The following is an 18,417-nucleotide window of genomic DNA, read 5'->3' as shown; positions in this document are numbered from 1 at the left end:
TCAGAAAGTCTGCTGTTATAAAAGCGTACTCATGATTTCTGTGATATTGCAATGACTCCAGTGGCATGCCAACAGTTTTGGAAAAATATAAAATATATCTATGAATATTTGATACCACTGGAGTCAATACGTATCCATAGGACCATTAATGGTTGCATGCATTCATATTACAAACTCATTTCGTTTTGCACAGAATAATTTGTCTATTTAATATTTGACATAAAAAATGATGTTGTTATGGTGAAAAATAGCCACCCTCAAATCTATGTGAGTGAAGAAAGCAAATTTGAATTTGACAAGGGAGAAGATTTGATTATTCAAAGAAATTTATGGTAATGTAAGAGTTTTCAGCAGATATTTATAATTCTCAACTTCTTGCAGACCCTTGTTATTTCAACCTTTAGTCTTGGGTCTGCTAGTTTCCAAGGTGACTCAACTATCTTTAAACTGCCTCTAGTTTTCCTTATCTCTTTGCTCTGTATAGCCCTGAATAACAGTGCTTACATAGAGTATTACAACTGCTAAATTAACGTTCCCCAAACCACTCTTGGTCATGCATCTCAGGTCAGGAGGAAATCAAGTGTAACTGCACCCTTTACTTCAAGACTATCAAGCGCTTCAATTTTAACTCTCCTAATATTAACCCCTCTGTTCCTACTTCAGATGTAATGATTACACCTATAGTTTCAGTACAAATATTAATAACAGAATATTTTCTGCTTGGCCAGTCATTGTACATACCTATAGAATAAGGTTAAAAATCACACAACACCAGGTTATAATCTGCTGTTGTGTGATTTTTAACTTTGTCCACCCCAGTCCAACACTGGCACTGCAAAACCTGTAGAATAAAGAAGATATGCAGAGGGAATGAAAATGTTGTCAATTACTTCATTTTACTTTAATAATATTTTATAATTTTGAAATTCAAAGTAATTGTTCATGTCTTATGAAAAATACAATTGTACAATGGCTTGTGAGAATTTGCTAGTGTCGTTTATGGCAGTTTGAGATGCTGTAATGATTTTTGTTCTGTAATTGCTGTAGATGGTTGGCACTGATGTTGAAAAGCACTTGACTGTTCTTGATTTCGTTTCTTCTGCCACTCAGCTCAGCGGGAGCTGCATTCTTCACAGGGTGACAAGCTTGTAGAATTTGCTGGGAAACACTATTTGTCATGAATGGTATTGCTGTGGTGAAATAATGGTTATGATTTTCATGTAGTAGTAAATTAATCTGTAAAGATGTCTTGCTTCTTTCCTCCCATTCATAATGCTAATAGTTATAACTTAGCAATCTAAAAACCGATGAGAACAGGCTTTGAGTTGGGGGGAATGAGTGAATAGTAAGTACCAGGAATAACTCATGAGTGGCATAGAGAACAGCATCTAAGGGATTCCTGTTCAAGTGTGTGTCCAGACAGTGAGGTCCTGACATTTCTGGGGCAGGAGAATGTGGTTCTGCAGAGCAGTGACTGAGGGCTGTGAGGTAATTTTGAAAGATGCTTTGGATATCTTAGATTTCTGCTCCTCAACAGCCCCAGTTGAAAACCAGACTCTTTTAAAATTGGGGCAATAATATGCTGTACACTATCTACACTGTATACTCAATACAAAGTGTGTCATTGCACGGTGATCCAAATTAAATTCGGTTACTATGGCAAACAACCAATCCACCTCAGTTGCACTTTGGGTAGTGTTAGTTTACAAGCAGATTTAGACCATGGGTGGTATTGTTCGGAGTTTGGTGGGGAGTGAGATGGCAGGCTGCAATTTATAAACTTAATGGCCACAGTGACATTGACCATTGAGTGATAGACTACACTAAGATGACCAGCAGAACAAACCAACAAAGTACATCTTAAATGTGTTTGAAGATTGTTATGGAGGTCACTAGGTTTACTCACCTTGTGAAGCAGCAAAATTCTTTCTTCCTCAGTCAGATTGAAAATCAATAGGAATAAGTAGAGATGTAGAGCAGGCTGCTGACTCACTGTCACCTACTTCATGCTGTTGTACAAAGTCAAGGTCAGCCTCTTTGATTCTAAGATTATTTGTTCTACATAGGGGACTGATCAAGCATTTGAGCTGGTCCTGTCCTAGTGCAGAACAATTACTACACGATCAGAAGATCATGGGGTTATGTTCATATTGCTAGCTTCTTTTATGAGGCTTGTAATTCTTCTCCAATAAAGAACCTGTTAAGGTCTTCCTTGACAACATGATACCAAAAGGGTAGGATCTGAATGTAGCCAAATGAAATAGCACAAGCCACAGACATTTCAGTCTGTGAGAATGTTTTGTTCTATAATTCTCTTATTAACTGTTCAAGTTTCACTCTGTTTATCATTCTAGATTTATGATTGCGAAATACTTGGGAACTAATGCATAATATCAAAAAAAAGATATATCTCTAGAATGAGGTTGATTTTGACAGCATGGTTGTGTCAAATCAGTATTAGTGAATTGGCAGACTGCTTCCATTGCTACTACATTGACTTCAGATCCATTGCAGAAACTTAATATCCACTTCAAGGTGTGAAAGTTGTTTTTTGCCTGGCAGCTCTTTGTAATTTTTGAATTGCAAATTTGAATTTGTGGTTATGTGCTCATGACTGACCTCGAAATAACCATTAAATGCGGCTGGATGTGTTTGAATGATTTGGATGCTGTTTAGTGAACAGTCACTCCTCAAAGTGTGTCGTTTCCATGGACACAATGACATTTGTACATTTGCTATCATCAATTCAGCTGAGGAGGGCAGATAGTGTATTGTTTTAAGTTAAGCATTAGTCACTACGTCTTGCTTCTAACAAGGCAAAATAATACTGGTGAAAATTGATTTCCCTTGTGAAGGTGGTCAGAACGTCATTGAAAACCTGTGACTAACTCCTGTAATTTCAGAATAGATGATTAAATTTGAACAATTCAGAAAACAGAAATAATGCTGGACAAATAGATTTTTTTTTCCAAATGTCAGCATGTCCTTTAACAAATTAATTGAAATGAAAGCTTTGCAATTGGTGTTATCTTAACACTGGCAAAATAGCGCATTTAAAATAACAGCAATTATAAGGAGGGCTGGTAACCAGAGGGCACAAATTTAAGATAATTGGCAAAAAAAATCTGGAAAGAAGAATTTTTTTGTGTGCAGGAAGGTTCCTGGTCTAGAACGCACAGTTCGAAAGGTGGTGGAAGCAGATTCAGTTGTGACTTACAAAAATAAATTATTTATATTCTTGTAAGCTGTGTAAAGAGTATGGGGGTGAAACTACATGTCTGTTTGACACATGATTGCTTCTCAACCAGCAGATACTGTTAGAACCTCGTGCTGGCTTGTGCTAAGAGGGTACCATTGGAATTGGAGGTTGTCAATATAGACCCAATCAAATCAATTCAGAGTCACACTGGACGTTCACAGAATGAATCAAGTTGGCACAAGAGAAGCTGGTCAAATGCAGAATCATGGTGTAAAGCTGCAGAAGAGACCATTTGGCCATCGTGCCTATACAGGCTTGTTAAATGAGCAAGATTACTTTGTGCCAGTCCCCTGCGTGTCGATCTCCTGCTTTTCCCCAAACTCTTGCACATTACGTTTATCCAAATAATCATCCAGTGCCCTCTTGAATGGCTAAATTGAACCTTCATCCACCACACTTCAGGCTGTCCATTCCATACCCTAACTCCCTGCTGAGTGGAAAAGATTTTCCTCACTGCACCCCGTGCTGCTTTTGCAGATTGCTTTAAATCTATGCCCACTTGTTCTTGTTCCTTTTACAAGTGGGGACACTTTCTGCCTAGCTACTCTGTCCAGCCTGCTCAGCATTTTGAAAGGCTCTGTCAAATATCCTTAGTTCTCTTCTCTGCAAGCAGAACTGTCCTAAGCTCATTAATCAACCCTCATAATGCAGTCAGAAGGCATCTAATCTCAATGATACAGTGTGCAGGCTCCTGTCTCCAGGCTTGTCCTCTTCAACTGCTTTTTCTTTACTTTTTCATTTTCTCCCCTTCTTCTTTTCTCAGTTTTATATAGTTTTCGCTCAAACTTATCTTACCTACGGAGTCAGCCAACCTGTGAAACCAGGAGCGGGATTTTCGTGGCCATGTGGAGTGTGCTGGTGTAGCCCGGAGTGGGACTTTGGGGCATCAGGGGCTGTGCTGGTGTAGCCCGTGTAGGACTCTGGAGCATCAGGGGCTGTGCTGGTGTAGCTCGGAGTGGGACTCTGGAGCATCAGGGGCTGTGCTGGTGTAGCTCGGAGTGGGACTCTGGGGCATTGGGGCTGTGCTGGTGTAGCCCAGAGTGGGACTCTGGAGCATTGGGGCTGTGCTAGTGTAGCCCGGAATGGGATTCTGGGCATCAGGGGCTGTGCTAGTGTAGCCCGGAATGGGACTCTGGGGCATCAGGGGCTGTGCTAGTGTAGCCTGGAGTGGGACTCTGGGGCATTGGGGCTGTGCTAGTGTAGCCCGGAATGGGATTCTGGGCATCAGGGGCTGTGCTAGTGTAGCCCGGAATGGGACTCAGGGGCATCAGGGGCTGTGCTGGTGTAGCCCGGAGTGGGACTCTGGGGCATTGGGGCTGTGCTGGTGTAGCCCAGAGTGGGACTCTGGGGCATTGGGGCTGTGCTAGTGTAGCCCGGAGTGGGATTCTGGAGCATTAGGGGCTGTGCTAGTGTAGCCCGGAATGGGACTCTGGAGCATCAGGGGCTGTGCTAGTGTAGCCCGGAATGGGACTCTGGGGCATCAGGGGTTGTGCTAGTGTAGCCTGGAGTGGGACTCTGGGGCATTGGGGCTGTGCTGGTGTAGCCTGGAGTGGGACTCTGGGGCATTGGGGCTGTGCTGGTGTAGCCCGTGTGGGACTCTGGGGCATCAGGGCTGGTGAGCCCGTGTGGGACTCTGGGGCATCAGGGGCTGGTGTAGCCCGTGTGGGACTCTGGGGCACCAGGGGCTGTGCTGGTGTAGCCCGTGTGGGACTCTGGAGCATCAGGGGCTGTGCTGGTGTAGCCCAGAGTGGGACTCTGGGGCATTGGGGCTGTGCTAGTTTAGCCCAGAGTGGGACTCTGGGGCAGTATGGTATGGGCTGGTGTAGCCCGGAGTAGGACTCTGCGGCAGAATGGTATGGGCTGGTGTAGGCCAGAGTGGGACTTTGGGGCAATATGGTATGGGCTGATATAGCCCAAAGTGGGAGACTGAGGCAGCATGGCGTGTACTGGTGTAGCCCGGAGTGGGTCTCTGGGACAGCATAGTTTGTGCTGGTGTAGCCCAGAATGGGACTCTAGGGCAGTATAGTGTGTGCTAGTATAGCTTGGAATGGGTCTCTTGGGCAGCATGGTGTGGGGGTGTAGCCTGGATTTGGACTCTGGGGCAGCATGGCATGGGCTGGTGTAGCCTGAAATGGGTCTCTGTGGCAGTATGGTGTGGGCTGATGTAGCCTGGAGTGGGACTCTGGGGCAGCATCGCATGTGCTCATGTAGCCTGTAGCAGAAGAGAAGGAAAAATTGGACTCTCTTTTAGTTATCTTTCTTTATTCTTTATTTTATTTCAAATTAATGAGAATGGTTCCTACGCAGTGTGATGGTACACACTTTTCACTGCATTTTATATTGAATATACGTGACAATAAATGATGCAAATCAATTCAATATTATTTGTACATTAACTCACAGAAGTGTTAAAATGAGCTGATAGTATGCCAGAATCACATTAATCGACACATTTGATGTGGTGATTTGTTTTGTTCACTGGTGCATGTGGGCATTGCTGACTGGCCAGTATTTTTTACTGCTGTCCCTGATGAAGGTGGTGATGAGCTGCCTTCTTGAACTGCTGCAGTTCTTGTGCTGTTGCTTGACCCACAATACCATCAGGGATGGAATTCCAGGATTTTCACTCAACAACAGAGATGGAAAAGCAATATATTTTCAAAGTCAGGATGGTGAGTGGCCTGTTTTTTCTAGATGGGTTTGGAAGGTGCTGTCTGAGGAGCTTGGTGACTATCATGTAAATAATACATGCTGCTGCTACTGAGTGTCGGTGGAAGGAGTGGATGTGATGCTAATTAAGTGGGCTGCTTTGTCCTGGGTGATGTTAAGTGTTGTTGGAGCTGCATTCATCCAGGCAAGGGGAGAATCTTCCATCACACTCCGGATGTAGGACAGGCTTTGGGGAGACAGGAGGTGAGTTACTCACTGCAATATTCCTAGCCTCAGGCCTGCACTCTTAGTCATTGTGTTTATGTGGTGAGTCCAGTTGAGTTTCTGGTCAGTGGTAACCCCAAGGATGTTGTTGTAGGAGATTCAATGATGGTAATGCCATTGAATGTCGAGGGCTGGAAGTTAGATTATCTCTTAGTGAAGATGGTCATTGCCTGGAGTTTGTTGGTGTGAATGTTACTTCCATCTGTCATTCCAACCCTGCACGTTGTCCACATCTAAGTTACATTTGAACGTGAACTGCTTCAGCATTTAAGGAGTCAGGACCGGTGCTGAATATTCTGCAGTCATTAGCGAATATTCCCATTTCTGACCTTATGATGGAGGAAAGGTCATTGGTGAAGCAGCTGAAGATGATTGGGCCTTGGGCAGTACCTGCAGGAACTTTTGCAGAAATGCCCTGGCACTGAGATGACTAACCTCCAATAATCACAACCATCTTCCTATGCATCAGGGATGACTCCAACCAGTGGAAAGTTTGCCCCCCGATACCCAGTAATTCCAATTGTTCTCAGGTCCCTTGATGCCATACTCGATTGATGTAACCTTGATGTCTAGGGCTGTCATTCTCACCTCACCTCTGGAATTCAGCTCTTCAGTCCATGTTTGAACCAAATCTGTAAGGAGGTCAATAGCTGAGTGCCCTGGGGGGAACCCAAACTGGGCATCACTGAGCAGGTTATTGCTGAGAAGTGCTGCTTTGTAGCACTGTTGATGACACCTTCCATCACTTTCCTGATGATCGAGAGTAGACTGATAGGTGGTAAATGGCCAGGTTGGATTTGTCCTGCTTTTTGTGTCCATGACATACCTGGGCAATTGTCCACATTGTCAGGTAGATTGTTGTAACTGAATTGGAAGAGCTTGTCTATGGGAGCTGCAGGTGCTGGAGCACAAGTCTTCAGTACACCTGCCAGAATGTTGTCAGGACCCATAGCCTTTGCCACATCCAGTGGTTCCAACTATTTCTTGATATCACGTGGAATGAATCAAATTGGCTGAAGACTGGTATCTGTGATGCTGGGGACGACTGGTGGAGGCTGACACGAATCATTCATTTGACACTTCTGGCTGAAGATTGCTGTGAAAGCTTCAGCCTTATTTTTTTGCACAATTGTGTTGGAATCTTCCATCATTGATGATGGGGATATTTGTAGAACATGCTCTACTGAGTTGTTTAATTGTCCACTTCCATTCAAAATTGGAAGAGGCAGGACTGCAGAACTTAGATATGATCCATCAGTTATGGGATTGCTCAGCTATGTCTATCATTTGCTGCTTATGCTGTTTAGCATGCATATAGTTTTGTTTGGTAACTTCACCAGGTTGACTCTTCATTTTCAGGTATACCTGGTGCTGCTCCTGGCATACTCTCCATTACTTTCCATTGAACCAGGATTGATCCCCTGGCTTGATGGTAATGATTGAATGGGGATATGCTGGGCCATGAGGTTGCAGCTTGCGCTGAAGTACAATTATGTTGCTGTTGATGAGCCACAGTGCCTCATGGAAGCCCAGTCTTGAGATGCTAGATCTGTTTGGAGTCTGTCCCATTTATTCTTGTGATAGTGCCACGCAACATGATGGAGGGTATCCTCAATGAGAAGATGGCACTCAGTCTCCACAAGGACTGTGCAATTGTCCCTTTTACTGATACTGTCATGGACAAGTGCATCTGCAGGCAGTGGATCGGTAATGATGAGGTCGAGTATGTTATTCCTACTTTTTGGTTCCCTCTCCACCTGCCGAAGACCCGAAGCCATGTCCTTGAGGACCTGATCAGATATTTGACCCCATGAGATTACATGCAAGAGCTAAGTTGTAAAATTAATGCAGCTGATAAAAGATACATTCCAGCAGCCCATGTTATCTTATCTGAGGGCTTATTTTCTGTGAACCTGATGTAATTGCTTTTTGAGTCAGAAGGAGACATTTCTGTGGATGCACTAGTTTTAGTTGAATGCCCTTGTGATAACACTTATAAATGGCCATCATTTAGAGATAAATTTGGTCATGGGTTCAGACAGGTGCCTGACCTTGAGAATATTCATACCCAGACTCCATATCTCACACTCCACAATAGTGCACTGATATTTTTTTGTATGCATTTATGATTTTGTTGAACTTAAGAACTTCCTTCAACATATTTATCTATTCATCTAGAGAACCTTATATTACTGTGCAGGAGCTTGGAGAGAGAATGTAGGACTGACATTACTTTTGTCAGTATTTGTAGCATAATATGTGGAGTGACAATAATCGAGGAGTGCTCCAGAAAGGGAACAGTCATCAAGATCCAAATTCGGGAGATCGAAATTCGGTTTCAGTTTCTTGTTCCTTTACACCATACCAATTTGCACTACTTTGTGATGACAGACTTTTATCACAAGTTACCTGCCAATGGTAATAATCTACAGGAAAAATGCAATAGACTAGCAGTGGACATAAATGGTTGTTGCAAATGAAAAGCTGAGTGGCTACTAAGTATAATGTAGAAAAACATGAGAATACATTTTGAGGACAAGAATAAATTATGGGAATACTTAGAAATGGTGATTTTTTTTTCAATATGGCACCAGGTGACCGCATCTTGGGCACCCAGCGCCAACATCTCAGGGCATGCTCTTTGGTCAGCGATCACATGCACCCCAGCTCCACAGACACAGACATTTGACACATAGCAGCCTCTGCATAGCATCATGGCACATCTCTGACCCACTTTGAGCTAATTTCTTTACCGTAATACTATACTTTGGAGCACACTGACACCTTTTATTGGATGCTGCAGCAAGGACACATATGCTGCATTGGCATAAGTACCAATTGGACCAAGCTGTGCCTCATGGCTGCTGACTAGCTCTATTGGTGCTCACCCACTTTGTGCCTGTCTGAGTGCTCACAGTGTCCCTGCTTTGCCTTGTGTTTTATTGCTTTGTTGCCTCAGCCACACTTTAAAGGCTCACAATACCTCTTCCCTGCCCCACAGTTGAGAGCAGACACAATGCCAGGCAGCTTGTCACAGTTGTCAGCAGTCGTCCATCAAGGCTATATGCTTCTTGCTGAATGGCACAGTCCTCCTTCAGTCTCACACCTGCACTATATTCCAGCTGCATAAACAGCAAACACACTGCAGGTGCAGCAACTGAGTGACTGTATCTCAAAGTCTACTGGGTAGGTGATGGTTTGGCAGTGTAGTGGTGATGTAGTTCTCCATCAAGTCCAGGGAGGCGACCCCAGCAAAGTAAATCAAGGCTATTGAGCTGAGGGTTTGGGCATGGTCAAGTGTAATGTAGTGGATAGCGAAGAAGGTTACCTCAGAGTGTACTCTGATCAAATGGACCAATGGGCTGAGGAGTGGCAGATGGAGTTTAATTTAGATAAATGCGAGGTGCTGCATTTTGGAAAAAGCAAATCAGAGCAGGACTTATACTCTTAATGGTAAAGTCTTAGGGAATGTTGTTGAACAAAGAGACCATGGAGTGCAGGTTCCGTGAAAGTAGAGTTGCAGGTGGATAGGATAGTGAAGAAGGTGTCTGGTATGCTTTCCTTTATTGATTATAGGAGTTGGGAGGTCATGTTGCAGCTGTACAGGACATTGGTTAGGCCAGTTTTGGAATGTTGCATGCAAATTCTGGTCTCCTTCCTATTGGAATGATGTTGTGACACTTGACAGGGGTCAGAAAAGACTTATGAGGATATTGCCAGGATTGGAGGATTTGAGCTATAGGGAGAGGCTGAACAGGCTGGGGCTGTTTTCTCTGGGGCATCAGATGCTGAGGGATGACCTTTTGGAGGTTTATATAAACATGAGGGGCTTGGATTGGGTAAATTGGCAAGGTCTTTTCCCTGGGATCTTTTCTGGAAGTCCAGAACTGGAGAGCATAGGTTTATGGTGAGAGGGGAAAGATATAAAAGGGATCTATGGGGCAACTTCACCACGTAGAGAGTGGTACCTGCATGGAACGAGCTGCCAGAGGAAGTGGTGGAAGCTGGTACAATTGCAGCATTTAAAAGGCATCTGGATGGGTATATGAATAGGAAGGGTGGAGAAGGATGTGGGCCAAGTGCTGGCAAATGGGACTATTATTGGGTTGGGATATCTGGTCGGCATGGACGAGTTGGACCGAAGGGTCTGTTTCTGTGCTGTACATCTCTATCACTCCATGACATTAAGTGTCTGAGTGAGACAGGTGGATTCAGGGGTTTGTAAATTACAGTCCAGGGAGTGGGCCACAGTCATTTTTTTGGTCCAGTGCAACCAGTCTGGGGACTCCTGCGGACACAGTCAAGGAGCTCTACAGATATCAGTTAAGAGTTTGGTCACTTCTTGTTTGAGGCTACATTGCTCAAGGGAGTGGGCCGTGATCAATTCTAGGGTTACAGTCATTGAATGTGAAGCGTGGTTACTCGGTCTCACTGCTGTCAGAGAGAGGCTAGGGAACTTAAGTCTGGGTGCTGAAGTCAGAATGGTGGGATGCAGAGAGGATGACAAAACTAAAGAGAGGCAATTCAAATTATAAGGTAGGGAGGAAGAGAGGTGATACAGCATGGAAAGGAAAGGGGTCATATGTAGTGGAGCTGGATCGTGGGGGAAGTTCACTGCCGGTTAGCAGCATGTTGGCTCCCACGTAGGAACAATTCATTATTACATCGGGCATGCCTGGTGCTGGGAGAGAGGGAGTAAAGTGAGCAGATCAAGGCTTGAATGAACAGTTTAGGTGGGGGACCTGACCTAGTGAAAAGTCTATGGTTTTGACAAGGAGGGTGGCCAGTAAGGAGATGTTTATGTTTGGGAGTTTACCAAAACAGAGCGGCTAAGCCTGTTCAAGGAACAATCACTGTAACCTTCCAATATGCTGTAAATGACAAGTGCACAATGGAGATGAAAATGCCTGTAGGAATATCTGGAATGGCTGGATCAGTGTAGTTTTCTATGATGGAGGGGCTTCAATTTCAAGGGAACTGTGAGGCTCTTCAAAGGGCAACTTATTAAACAGACACCCACACTCCGAAGCTGAAACTCACCTACAGGTAATACATTCTTTGTACCCCTCACCTTTAGTCAATCCTTGCCCCAATCACTCCTGACCATAATGTGCAAAATAATGACTGAATCCCTCTAATGCCTTTGTTTGTTTACCTGGACAGATTGAGCCTTGTTGCTAAAGTAGCAGTCACCCTCCATTTGCCCATTGCCTGCGTATGGTGCAGGAGCTGTTCATTTCACATCTTGGACCATCCAGCACTGTGTAGCAGTAAGGATGAGTGGGCTCAGTATCTTTAATGTTGTAGTTGCAACAAGATAAGAAACTCATGCACATATTCTAGTGAATATTTATATATATTTACAAAAATAGAAACATATTTACATTGACATGTCACTTGTGCCACCAATGTGCCCTCAGAAGATATTCTTTCTTTCACTCTGACTACATCTCGGTATATTCATGTGGTCTGCAGCTGGTATAGAGAGAGCCTGCCCTACAGTGTAGGCCATTGACCTTTGAGGTTTGGTCAGGTAGTGCTAGTGGTGTTTTTATCTTGAGGCCCAGACCTGTTCAGCGTGTCCTGCCTAGAGCTAGGTATACCCTCCTTGGTTTGATTCTCACAGGGCTGAAGGTGGTAGCCCTGTGGAGGTGATAGGGTCATAGAATCATGCAGCAATGAAAAAAACATGCTTCAACCCAACTCGTCCGTATTGGAGGCCCAAACACCTGAGACGAGACTTCAGGCGGGTCTGTGTATGCTTCCTCCGTTGCCAGATGCCTCCTGATGCCACCCTGTCTCCTTGTCAGCAAGTGGCACCAGGAGTGCGGTCATGGTCTCTCATCCCTAAGTCACCTTACAGTTGGTGGTAAGTCCCAGTGACTAGGGTCATCGTACTCATATCCAGTAGACTCAGGGATTGCTGGAATTGGCTGTCATGGCAGTGGCCAACCTGCTCATGGACGTATCTGGACAATCACAGAGGCAGCAGTATCCCACCCGCATTGCTACAGTTGTATAGCCCTTTTGAGTTAGTTTGCCCAGATCCCCCAACAGACCTGGCTATGTGCTTATACAGGTGAATAAAGTCCACACCTGCTGACACCATGGCTGATCTCCTGCCTGGGCCTGAGCAGGTGCCTAGTCTGGCAGAGCTCCAAGTACTAGTGAGGTGGGCTGTTTCTTCCCTGGCCAAAGGCAGATCACGTGGCAGTGAGAATGGGAGAGTGGAACCTTGGTGGGAGGTGGACAGAGTGAGTGCAAGATGGCAGAGAGCTGCTGGTGGCATGTACCATGCAGGAACAGAGAAGGTCATTGACCTATTTCCTGCATTGCTGGGTGTTTTTCCAAACTAGGAGTGCTGCACTGACCTGGGTTAGTGGCCTCAGACCAGGTTGGCATGGGTTGATGTTGTGTTCTTCTCTGCAGATCATGATGAAAGAGGATATCTCTTTTATGCACCACCCCATTCACCAGGACCTCCTTGTCTGCAAAGTGGGGCATTGATTTCCCCATGTCTCCTGTGATTGTCTAAGGCAGGACCAGCCTTCTAGTGTTCACTCAGGTGTGCAATGGCCTTGTAAGGATGGCATCAAGGTTGCTGGTATATTCCAACATATCCTGGCAACTGTGATTTTGCTTGCATCAAATGAGAGGGGCAACGTAAAGTTGTGTTTGGTAGGTCATGAGGCAAGTTTGCGATAACTGCAAGAGAAACCTCGGAGGGCTCACACAGGAAGACCCTCCATTAAACTTGATACAAATGACTCGTGGTCAAAAGCTGGGAAGATTCAGCCCATCGTGTCACACTTGGAATACTATGTATCATTATAGAACTTCACTCCAGAAATGACAAAAAAAGCCTTGGGAGTTGCAACATGGAATTAGGAGGATGGTAATAGCCTGAAGCATGGTGTAAGGCTGCAACTCCATCACTACAATCAGTGATCAAGCTGAACTGCAAAAGTTGAGAAAAGATTTGATAAGGAATTCAAAATAGCAGAAGGCATATAAGTGGTAGGGCAAAACGTACAGAGGACTGTGAAACTTTGCAGAGGGATATAAATACTTGAAGTGAGTGGGCAAAGGTCTGGTAGATGGAGTACAATGTTAATAAATGTGAAGTCATCCAGTTTTGCAGGAATAATAGCAAGAAAGACTATTATTTGAATGCTAAACAATTGCAGCATGCTACTGTGCAGAGGGACCTGAGTGCCCTTGTGCATGAATCACAGAAGGTTGGTCTGCAGGTGCAACAGGTAATTAAGAAGGCAAATGGAATTTTGTCCTTCATTGCTGAAGAGATTTAATTTAAAAGCACGGAAGTTATGTTGCAGCTGTACAGAGTGCTGGTAAGGCCACACCTGGAGTACTGCATGCAGTTTTGGTCTCCTTACTTGAGAAAGGATGTACTGGCCCTAGAGGGGGTGCAGAGGAAATTCATTCGGTTGATTCCTCCAGTTGAGGGGGTTGGCATATGAGGAGAGAGTGGGATTATAGATTCATTGGAATTTAGACAAATGAGGTGGGATCTTTTTGATACATATAAAATCATGCAAGGAATACATAAGATAGACGTCGAGAGGAAGTTTATACTGGCGGGTGAAACTAGGAGAAGAGGGCATCGCCTCAAAATTAGGGGGAGCAAATTTAGGACTGAATTGAGAAGAAACTTCTTCAGTCAGAGGGCTGTGGAAATTCCTCCCCAGTGAAGTAGTTGAGGCTTCTTCATTGTTTTTAAAGCTAAGGTTGAACAGTAAAGGAATGAAGGGTTGTGGTGAAAGGGTGGGTACTTGGAGATGAGCCCATGAAAAGCAGAGCTATGATAGCGAGTTTTGAGAAGATTTATAGCTTAGGTTGAAGTTCTGGATGTAGATTTGCTTGCTGAGCTGGTTCCTTCCTTGTCTGTATGTAAGTATACTAGTGAGAGAGGGTCATGTCGTTTTGTGGCTAGTTGATGTTCATGTATCCTGGTGGCTAGTTTTCTACCTGTTTGTCCAATGTAGTTTTTGTTACAGTTCTTGCAAGATATTTTGTACATGACATTAGTTTTGCTTGTTGTCTGTATAGGGTCTTTCTAGTTAATTAGTTGCTGTTTTAGTGTGTTGGTGGGTTTGTGGGCTACCGTAATGCCAAGGGGTCTGAGTAATCTGGCAGTCATTTCCAAGATGACGTCTGAAAATGAACCTTCCAGCTCAGCGAGCAAACATACATCCAGAAGAGCCGTGGTCTTATTGAATGGTGAAGCAGGCTCAAAGGGCCAGATGACCTACTCCTGTTCCTAGTTCTTATGCGATGTAAAGTTAATGTGAAAATGGAATCCTTTTGTTGGTGTATGTAACAAAGACAAGAAGTCATGATTTCAGGATTAGTTTATATTAATTGGGTTCTGAATCATGTCAGAAGTTGGCTAAGCATCATGTTTGGGAAGTTTCATGAAGGGTTTATCTTTGACAGGTCCATAGTGAGTTTTCTCACATTATGTTCTAGTGTTTCTCTTATTAACTATGCAGCACATTCCCATGGTACTCCACAGGTCCTATTCTCCTATTCACCATAGACAGGAACATTGACCACTTCTAGGACCTCCCAGGAGTCCTGTTGCTAGCACCATCTTTAAAGCCTAGCTGTCTACCTGGTCAAGCACTGGCAGTCTATTGCTGCCATTCACGGTTTGTTTTACTTGTCCTGGACATGTTGGTCAGAGGGTAATTGGCATCCAGCTTTGCCCATGGACACTTGGAGGTCTTGCTGAACAGGGCAGAGAGTGCAGCCACTGTCTGTGGAGCATCCTCTGACATGTTAATAACTGATGTAGGTCAGAAGAGCAAACGCCGAGCAAGAGTTGCCAAGTTTCTGTCTTGACTTTCATGTTGGGAATGGTTGCCGTCAAATTTCTATCTGGCATGTGGAGGGAATGAGAACCTGTATATCAATGTAGTGGGGGAGTTAATGAGAAATAACTGCATGTTTATAGGCCTCTCCATGCGCACAGGTGAGTATCTTGCCTCACAGTTCAACACTTGGTTGGAAAAGGGATTTTTTTGATCTTGACATTGGCAAAGTTCCTCAGTTCTGAACTTGTGCGATTCTGCCAACTTTCCTGCTAAAGCCTGCATCATTCAGGGCCTGGGAATAATCTGTCCATAGACCCTCTTGCAATAAATGATGACTAGTGCTAAATTGAATCCAGTACTTAAACTGGATAATTACTTAAAGAGGGCATATTTAAGAAAATGTCAAAAATCAGGAATTTGGACTGTGGAGGATGATTATGGTGGAATGCTCCCGTAAAACTTGCTCTGCAGAATGTAAATGCTGATTCTTTTTGATCTTCTTGGAGCAGCCTCCATTTAAGGATTGCTGGATAGGCTGCTGAATACTCACAGCTAGTCGGAGCATGCACTCTAATGAGAGCCCCAAGAGAATAAAGAAAAGCATTAGGATCGTATTCTTCAGATGTTCTCCCCCATCCGACACATTCAGAAAGGATACAGCAGATTGTTGTGCTAAAGGGAGGCTAACTTATAATCATGCCTCCATAAGGCACATCTTAAGTAATCTGGATGAGTGGTGCTGGAAGAGCACCGCAGTTCAGGCAGCATCCAAGGAGCAGCTGCTCCTTGGATGCTGCCTGAACTGCTGTGCTCTTCCAGCACCAATAATCCAGAATCTGGTTTCCAGCATCTATAGTCATTGTTTTTACCTCACATCTTAAGTAATCACCTGTTCTTTTGATGCTTACAGCAATTATTTTCTCCTGGTTCAGCTATGAGTATAATTTCTTTAAAAATGCAAATACAGATTTTTCTCGCAATGCCTGCTAGAACCATGAAACTTGATTCCAGGTGAACCCAATCAGCTCTGCTCAGTCACGTTTATATTTTATACTTCAGAGGAAGCTTTTAAGTGAATGTGTCTTCACGACTCACTAGGGATAGAGCACTGGGAATGAAGCCCCACCATTTCCGCAATCACGACAAATGTGTGGATTTAATGCAACTACTGAAAGTCCAATTTAATTTTGACTGATTCTTACCCAGGTTAAAAGCAAACTACACCAAGATCCTTCAGTAACGCTGAAAAAAATATTTATTGCAGCTCACTTAACTTTAGTGAGAACAGAAAAAGAACAGGATTTCTGAGTCGTAAATTAAACTTTTTTCTCTCTCACTCACACACATACACATGCAAACTCACACCAAATATTATGAATGGAGCAAATAAATAGAGGAACACAGTTCGGCATCACTACTCCAAAATCACAAAGCAACACATTGGGTCCACAATCCTTTTGATTTTGCGACACGCTTTGATGTTATCTGCACAACAATGATCAATCCTTTGGTGCTTGGTTGGGACCTGGGATGTTTCTTCCCCGGTGAGATTTTGTTTTCTTCCTTTGAGCAGCTCTGAATGGACCTTTTCCCAGCTCCTTCAGCATTGAATTGGAGAAAGCAGTTTTTCAGAGTAAGCCACCAAAAAAAAAGAAGATAAGAAGCTTGAGGCTGCCAACCTCTTGAAATCTCCTTGGTTCTCCCGTCACTGTCCTCACAGTGGAACCTGATCAATCAAATGGTTGTTGCTGTGCCGAGCTTTCCTGCATCTATAACAAATAGCACCAATTGAAAAGTCAAAAGACTGGGTCTCTGTGCAAACTCACCCTGCATTGCATCCCTGAAGTTACATAATTTACTGTGCACAAGTTAGCTTTACTTGTTTTTCCAAACCTGTGAATAAATTCTTTATATTTTGTCTCCTTCTTAAAACAGCATTCATTTTACTCATTTTCAGTTTATAGTCAAAATGGAAATGTGGTCTCCTACAGTATCCTACTCCTTCTGTTCCTCAAAGAAACACCACTTTCCTCTACTCATTTTACTGCTTTATGGTATAGTTAAGATACTGGTAAAAATGGATTGTTGAATTTTAACTTCCATCATCTGATTGTTATACTTGGTACCTTAAAATCACAAATAACAAAATCCCTACAGTGTGGATAGAGGCCATTTGGCCCACTGAGTCAGCACTGACCCTCTAAACAGCATCCCACCCAGACCCTTACCCTATTCCCAGAACTGTGCATTTCCCATAGCTAATCCACCTGACCTACACATCCCTGGATACCATGGAACAATTTAGCATGGCCAATCCACCTAACATGCATATATTTGGACTGTGGAAGCAAATCAGAGCACTCGGAGGAAACCCACGCACACATGGGGAGAACGTGCAAACTCCACACAGGTCGCCCGAGGCCAAAATCAAAATCAGTTCCCTGACCCTGTGCTAACAGTCTAACCAATGCGCCACTGAGCCAGCTCATTGGTTTTTAAGTTTGTAAAAAGGAAGAGGCATGAAAATAAAATGGCGGCAATGGTCAACCAACCACAGATTGAAGCAAGAAATAAGTTAAGTTGTCTGCACTGGTTGCAATTTTTATCCAAGGACATTTAAACCAGGCAACTAAGTCAGTGTTGAGAAATTTGCATTGCCTCTTTAATTCACATAGGTATGATAATTTCACATACTGGAAGATGAAAGGCTAACCTTCTAGTTAGCCACCTTGGAAAACAATGAGCTAAACTCTTGAAAATGCACCAAAATAATTTTTTACAGCTGTGTTTGACAGCAGTGTAAAGTGAAGGAAAAATTAATTTATGACAACAAGAGGTGGGACTCTCTGAACAACAAAAAAACAAAAGAACTACAGATGCTGGAAATCGGAAACAAAGACAAAAGCAGACATTGCTGGAAAAACTTAGCAGGTCTAGCAGCTTCAGTGGAGAGAAATCGGAGTTAATGTTTCAGTTCCAGTGACCCTTCTTCAGAACCCTTTGACCTTTCTTCTGAAGAAGGGTCACTGGGTCCGAAATGTTAACTCTATTTCTTGCCACAGATGCTGCCAGACCTGCTGTGTTTTTTTCAGCAATGTCTGCTTTTGTTTCTGTTTCTGGGACTCACTCTCTCCCCCTGCCTGTTTCTCCCATTATCTTAGAATACTGTGCCCAGTGAAAAAACAAATTAGCCTTTATTCTCATGTCTGTACCATATGTTTTCTCTTTTCACCTTATTAATTGTGATAGAATGCATGCGTTTGATGTTGCATTTTATTATTCCTTAAATTTATAGGTGTTAAAGCTTTTGTTCAATTAAGAAATAATAGGTAATGGGCTCCTTTATTTTCTGGTGGACTGCATTTTAATTGAAGTGTAATAGCTGTA

The 18,417-nt window shown here is 43.6% G+C and overlaps 1 protein-coding gene across 1 annotated transcript in view; it reads left to right on the top strand.

Moving 5' to 3' along the window:
* LOC132830456 (calcium-binding protein 8) overlaps positions 1-18,417 on the top strand; it is a 360,349-nt gene that overhangs the window by 85,989 nt on the left and 255,943 nt on the right. The window lies entirely within an intron of this gene.

The sequence above is a fragment of the Hemiscyllium ocellatum genome, chromosome 31 (assembly GCF_020745735.1).
Source record: "Hemiscyllium ocellatum isolate sHemOce1 chromosome 31, sHemOce1.pat.X.cur, whole genome shotgun sequence".
NCBI lineage: Eukaryota > Metazoa > Chordata > Chondrichthyes > Orectolobiformes > Hemiscylliidae > Hemiscyllium > Hemiscyllium ocellatum.
The sequence above is the reverse complement of the archived record's forward strand: the minus strand, read 5'-3'. Positions and strand labels throughout refer to the sequence as shown.